The sequence below is a fragment of the Coenobita brevimanus genome, chromosome 84 (genome assembly GCF_032717465.1).
Source record: "Coenobita brevimanus isolate Jiangsu-jjx chromosome 84, ASM3271746v2, whole genome shotgun sequence".
NCBI classification, from domain to species: Eukaryota; Metazoa; Arthropoda; class Malacostraca; order Decapoda; family Coenobitidae; genus Coenobita; species Coenobita brevimanus.
In genome coordinates, this window is record NC_137037.1 from 33,570,349 (window position 1) to 33,577,219 (window position 6,871).

The following is a 6,871-nucleotide window of genomic DNA, read 5'->3' on the forward strand; positions in this document are numbered from 1 at the left end:
TTCTAGAAACTGTTCGTTCAATGAACAGTCTATACAAGTGTTGAGTGGTGAGTGCACACTTTTTTTTCCTCGCTTCATGATTATTCTGTTTTGTGTGATATGCTAGGAAGTGTTCAGTGCATTTCAGGGCTATTCTGTTTTTTTTTTTTTCCATTTAGGGCTAATTAATGTGGAGATTTTTCAGAAAGTATCGTTTTTACCTTATCTTTACTGACATCAATTTCTGAATACAGTATCATAGGTCGTCGGGAGCGAGTTGTATCGTGCGCGCGAGCATATCGTTGCAAGAGTGCGAGGGTTAAAAATGTATTTCATTTAGCACCATGCTAATTTGATGCTTGGGATGGGCCCCCCACCAAAACGGGTCCCAGGCCCCCCACATCCCAAATCCGGCACTGCATACTTATGCAACTTTCTTGGGCACTTACTGCATTCCCACCACGGTTCTTGAACTGGAAAACCTAATACAGTTTTTTGGCAGCAATATGGTGTTTTAATGGCATGTCTGTGGGTCAGCAGCACGAGAGATCGCTGGTTTAAGAGTGAGTTAATAGGAGAAATAATAATTGAATTATAATTATAATTTCAGTTGTAATGATAATAATAATCATCATCATCATTGTTGTTGTTACTGTTATGGTTATTATTATTATTATTATTATTATTATTACTATTATTATTATTATTATTATTATTATTATTATTATTATTATTATTATTATTATTACTATTATTATTATTATTATTATTATTATTATTATTATTTTATTATTATCTGCCTTCCTATCTATCTATATCTCGTTATAGATCTGTATCATTCAGTCTTCATTTGCACCATCAGAAGCATAGTAACCCGGGGCTAGTTTTCTTAGTTCTAACAGTTAGGGCAAGGCAGTTCAGATTTGCTTGTCACTGAGTGGCTTTTGTGAGGAATTAGTTCCAACTCTGCCAGACTCATCCGGCAGCAATGTCTTGACCCACCAAACAGTCAGGCGTCTCTGGGCTATTTGATTACAACCTGACGTTGGAAAGTATTTCCTGGATTACAGGAACCCGTGGGTTTGTCATGCATTGGAGACATCGGATGCATGGTGGGTGCTCCCGCCTACCCAAGTTAGTACTTAATAATTCATTTCATTCCCATCGACCAGCAAACAGTTATAGCAGCAGAAGCAGCAGCAATAATAATAATAATAATAATAATAATAATAATAATAATAATAATAATGTAATAATAATAATAATAATAATAATAATAATAATAATAATGATGATGATGATAATAATAATAATAATAAAAATAATAATAATAGGAGTAATAATAATATAAAAAATAATAATAATGATGATATAATAAATTTATTATTATTATTATTATTATTATTATTATTCATGTGTAAAAGTAGTAATGTAATGTATAAATTTCTGTTACGTCGCCCTGTCACACCTATTATACTAAGAAAAGGGGGGAAAAGATAAAAGTAGTGAAATAAACATTAAAATAAATGCTAAGAACATAAACTCAGACGAATGAGTGAATCCTTGCCTGAAACATGCTATGGACATGGGGAATCAGGGCTGGTTTCCGTCATTGGTTCAGACTCTGTTAGTGCATCAGTAGTAAATCTGTTCTTCGTTTTATCTTGTCCACCACATGATTCGGGCATGAGTGTCCACGCTCTCAGGCTGAAAAAGGTAAGAGAGAAAGAGAGAGAGAGAGAGAGAGAGAGAGAGAGAGAGAGAGAGAGAGTTATTGTTGTTGCTGCACCCCGGTAGTCTTAATGGAGGATGAAAAAAATTTAATCGAGGGCTCAAAGGCTGGATGAGTAAACGAGCAAGGCTAAAGTGAGAATGAATAGATGAGTTACCCTGAAGGGAACATGAATAAGGGTGAAATGCATGCGAGAGGCAGAAGAGGCGAAGTGGAACACTAGGAACACATAAACCACCATGTGTAAGATAGGACGGTCCTTTGTTATTATGATGACGTCGGGAGGGGGGGGGGGTGCTAAAGAGAATAGAGAGATGTGGAGAGAGGTGAGTTAGAAAGGTACGAGATGGAGAGAAAAAGACGAGGTGGAGAGAAAGAGGTATGAAAATAAGAGAATTGAAGGGAAGAAAATTAATATTTGAAAGTAACCTTGAGAAGAATGAGAACATTGAAGTCCATAGAAGGGAAAGAGATGGCTGGAGAATGAAGGAGAACGAAGACATATAAAGTGGAGGAAAGAATGCAAAAGTTGGACAGAAACTCGGTAAAAGATGGAAGGAACTGAAACGAATGAAAGGTAAGGTATGAAAATTCCGTTCAGGGATACGGAAAGATGAAACATAAAGAAAGAGGGAAAAGGAAAAGATGGAAAAGAATGAAAACATAAAGAGACAGGGTGGAGAAAATTGAATGACAGCTGAAGAGGAAATGGGAAGAAAAAAATAGAAGGAACTGCGAGGAAAAATCGCTAAGATGTTTAAAGCAACCTTGAGAGAAATTTAAAAATGAAAAAAAGGATGAAGGTTGAATGGCAAAGGTGGGGGTGAAGGAAAAAAAAAAATCGGAGAGGTGGAGAGTTTTGATGGTGGAAAATGAAAGGAGCCGAGAGGAAAGACTGTAATAAAAAGTGGGAGGGGGATGAGGACTAAAGGATTGGATGTGCAATATAAAGAACTCTGATCGTCAGATGGAAGTGTGAGAGAGAGAGAGAGAGAGAGAGAGAGAGAGAGAGAGAGAGAGAGAGAGAGAGAGAGGAGGAGGGGGGTTGTTGCTGTTGCCGTATTACGGTCCCCTTAGCCGGGCAGACACGTCGAGCACAGATGTGCAGCTTATTTGGGACCGTCCCAAAGGTGGTTTATACCGTTGATGTTGTGTCTGCGTCTCAGTGTGACGTTTTGTTCGGTGCTCTGTTAAGCGAGTTATGTTGCTTTGGACTTTTCGGCAAACAGGGCACGAATCATCTGTAATTCCACCCAACCCGAATATACACTGGTACCGTAAATTTGGAGGGCTTCTTAATGTCCTGATCTAAATCTGGCTAGGTGTTCTGCATCAACAGTGTTTAAGGATACCACTGATACCAAAATATCGACAGAGGTGGCGAATAATACAGCATCCGATTGAGATGTTATGTTAGACTGTGCATGAGATAAATATGCCAGTGTTTCTTTATTGTCAGTGTTAGAATGTCAGGAGGTGGGATGCTGTTGAAGAGGATCTGGTAATGTTTGTGTGGTGATTGTTTTATGTGCCCAGTTGTGTTTTGGAACTCTGTCACATTATAAGTGAGTGCCTCTCATAACAAGAAATTCTCTGACGTGGAAGACAATGACAAAGTGTACGTCAGCTGTGGGAGTGATACTGGTGTAGCCAGCGATGATGCATAAAAGGTTATTCTGTATGGTCTGCAAGATGTAGTGGGTGTTAGATAGGATGGGGTCGGGTCCATGCTAAGGTGGTATAGGACATCACTGATTTAACATACTTGTATTATCTAATATAATGTTTATAGATTAGAGTGTATTTCTTCTTCTTGTCCAAAGTCTGTCCCTATAAATGCCCTGAGTGTACTGAGTCTGGGTGTGCACCAACTCTTGATGTCTTGTATGTGGTCCTTGATGATGAGTCCAGTGTCGCATGTCACTCCAAGGATCTTAGTAGATGGGTGTGTGGTGAATGAGATGTTAGATGTGTACCTGTGCTCATGATAACTGCTGATGACGAGTGTATTCGTGGAATTGGCTGGAGCAATTAGCCTGTTCTCCTCGGCCCACTTCTAATGTACGAAGAGGTTTCTGCACTGTTATGTTGGTGTTTGGTTGATGTCATCTGAGTGAGAAAATATACGTAGCTATTTGAGGTGTAGGAATACCATGCATGTATAGGTTAAAGGGTATAGGTGAAAGAACTCTGTTGGGAGAAGTTTGTGTTCGTGATTGCTTGCCCTGGAACATAACATGTGCTTCTCTACCAGATAAGTAGTTAGCAAGAATTTTTTTTTTTTTTTTTTAATGCGAGGAAGAAGGAACCAAAGGCCATGGGCCCGTAGTAACAGTTCCCTCCAAGAGAAAAACATAATACAATAGAGAGCCAAATTCAAGATCCGATCATTTTGAGATGCCTGGACACACTGCGTTTGAAAGACTGGAGATCATAGGCAGCAGGAAATTCAGACAGAGGGAGACAGTTCCAGAGCTGACCTGTTGCATAAATGAAAGACTGGGAGTAACGGTTAACTCTTGCATTAGAGAGTTGGACAGAAAAGGGATGAGAGTTTGCTGCCAGATGAGTGCTACGCGCCCGTCGTAGAGGTGGAGGAATGCAAGCACACAGTTCAGATGAGCAGTGACCATTAAAGTAGCGATAGAAAAGAGATAAAGATGCAACAGTGCGGCGAAGAGACAGAGGTTGAAGGGAGTCAGTAAGAGGAGGAGAGTTAATGAGACGAAAAGCCTTTGACTCCACCCTATTGAGAAGAGCTGTATGTGGGGAGCCTCCCCACACATGAGAGTTGTACTCCACACAGGGGCGAATAAAACCCCTGTATAGAGTCAACAACTGTGCAGGGGTAAAGAAAGAGCGGAGTCGGCTTAGGACACCCAATCTCTTGGAAGCAGATTTTACAAGAGATGTAATATGATCTTTCCAAGATAAGTCCCGAGTAAATGAAACCCCAAGCATGTTCAAGGATGATGCAGGATTAAGCTGAATATTATTAAACATTAGTGGGTATACCTGTGGAAGATTTTGTCGGGTTGATAGGTGTAAGAACTGAGTCTTAGATGCATTAAAGACAACCATATTATTTTTACCCCAGTCAGAGATACGAGCCAAGTCAGACATTAGGTGTGCCATAGCCTCATCCCTTGTTTGTTGAAGTAACTGTAGAGATGGGCGTTGCGGGAACCGAATGGAAAGGTGAAGGGTGGAGTCATCAGCGTATGAGTGGATAGGGTTAGATGTACAGCTTAGAAGATCATTGATGAATAAAAGGAAGAGAGTTGGTGATAAGACAGAGCCCTGAGGAACACCACTGTTGATAGATCTAGGAGAAGAACGATGGCAGTCTACAACAGCGGCTATAGAACGACCAGAAAGGAAGCTAGCGATGAAGGCACAGATAGAAGGATAGAAACCGTAGGAGGGCAGTTTGGAAATTAAAGATTTATGCCAGACTCGATCGAAAGCCTTTGAGATGTCAAGTGCAATGGCAAAGCTTTCGCCAAAGTCCCGAAAGGAGGATGACCAGGAGTCTGAAAGGTAGGTGAGAAGATCGCCAGTGGAGCGTCCCTGACGGAACCCATACTGACGATCGGAAAGAAGGTTGTGATAGGAAAGATGCCTTAAAATTTTTCTATTAAGAATTGACTCGAAAACTTTTGAAATACAGGACGTTAAAGCAATTGGACGATAGTTGGAGGGTAGGGAGTGGTCATCCTTCTTTGGGACTGGCTGAATGAGAGCAAACTTCCAGCAAGAAGGAAAGGTACAAGTTGACAGACAAAGGCGAAAGAGTTTGCCTAGGCAGGGTGTAAGCACAGAAGCACAGTTCTTGAGAACAACAGGAGGGACCCCATCAGGCCCATATGCCTTGTTAGTACTGAGGCCAGTGATGGCAGAAAATACATCAATGAAGAAATTTTAATGTCAGCCATGAGGAAGTCAGAGGGGGGAAGTGATGGAGGAACAGCACCGGAATCGTCTAAGGTGGAATTGGAGGAGAAAGTCTGTGCGAAGAGATCTGCTTTATCAGTAGAAGAAATAGCTACAGAACCAACAGAGTAGAAATGAGTAGGGAAGGATGATGAGGTAAAGTTGTTAGAAAGATTTTTGGCAAGGTGCCAGAAGGAGCGGGAAGAATTCGAGTTGGAGAGTTGAGAGCATTTAGTATGGATGAAATTATTTTTAGTAGAGCGAAGAACAGACTTAGCACGATTCCAGGCAGAAACGTAAAGATGATGTGATTCAGGGGTGGGTTGGCTCCGGTACCTTTTGTAGGCCTTCTCCTTGTTGCGGACAGCATTAGAACAAGCGTGATTAAACCAAGGCTTTCTTGCGTTAGTCAAAGGATATGAGAAAGGAATGTATGCTTCCATGCCCGAGAGAATAACCTCCGTAATGCGCAAGGCACACTCAGATGTGTGTTCACCATGTTTGTATCATAGATTTTTGGTAATCAGTTTGTGTCGGGGATGGCATGAAAGGCTTTGCTAATACCTCTTGCTGAAGGATATACATTGAACATTGTACAGGCTTAATGGAGTTCATGCTTTCAGATGTATATTGTATGAAGTCGGTTAGAAGTGTGTTTGTAGAGCATCGTTCTAAAGCCGTATTGTCACGGAGCAAGGGGGGGCATGAGGTATGACATTATTAAAAAATAAACATCCAGTTACCTCGAGGGGACAAGTAATAAGCGAAACTATGAGGCTCAGAAAAGAATGTCGTATGAGGAATTTAAATTGGCAGGTAATGTGAATGAAATAATGTCAGAGAGTTTCTGAGCTATGGATACGCAAAGCCCCATCTGGTTTTAGCAACAGGAGGTTCTGTAGCACTTCCTCCTTAGCGTTTTCTTTCTCACTATTGCACTTCAGCATTCTGTTGTATTTTATACTTTATATATTTTTGGAGAAGAACAGGGAGGCTTTAGGAAGGGAAGAGGTTGTGTAGATCAGATATTCATTCTTAGATCTTTAGTGGAAAAGTTTCTAGAGAAGGGAAAGAAGTTGTATGCGGCTTTCATGGATTTGGAGAAAGCATATGACAGGGTGGATAGACAAAGATTGTGGAAAGTGTTAAGAATATATGGAGTAGATGGGAAGTTGCTGAATGCTGTGAAGAGTATGTACGATGGTGCGAAGGCTGCAGTGCGTGTGG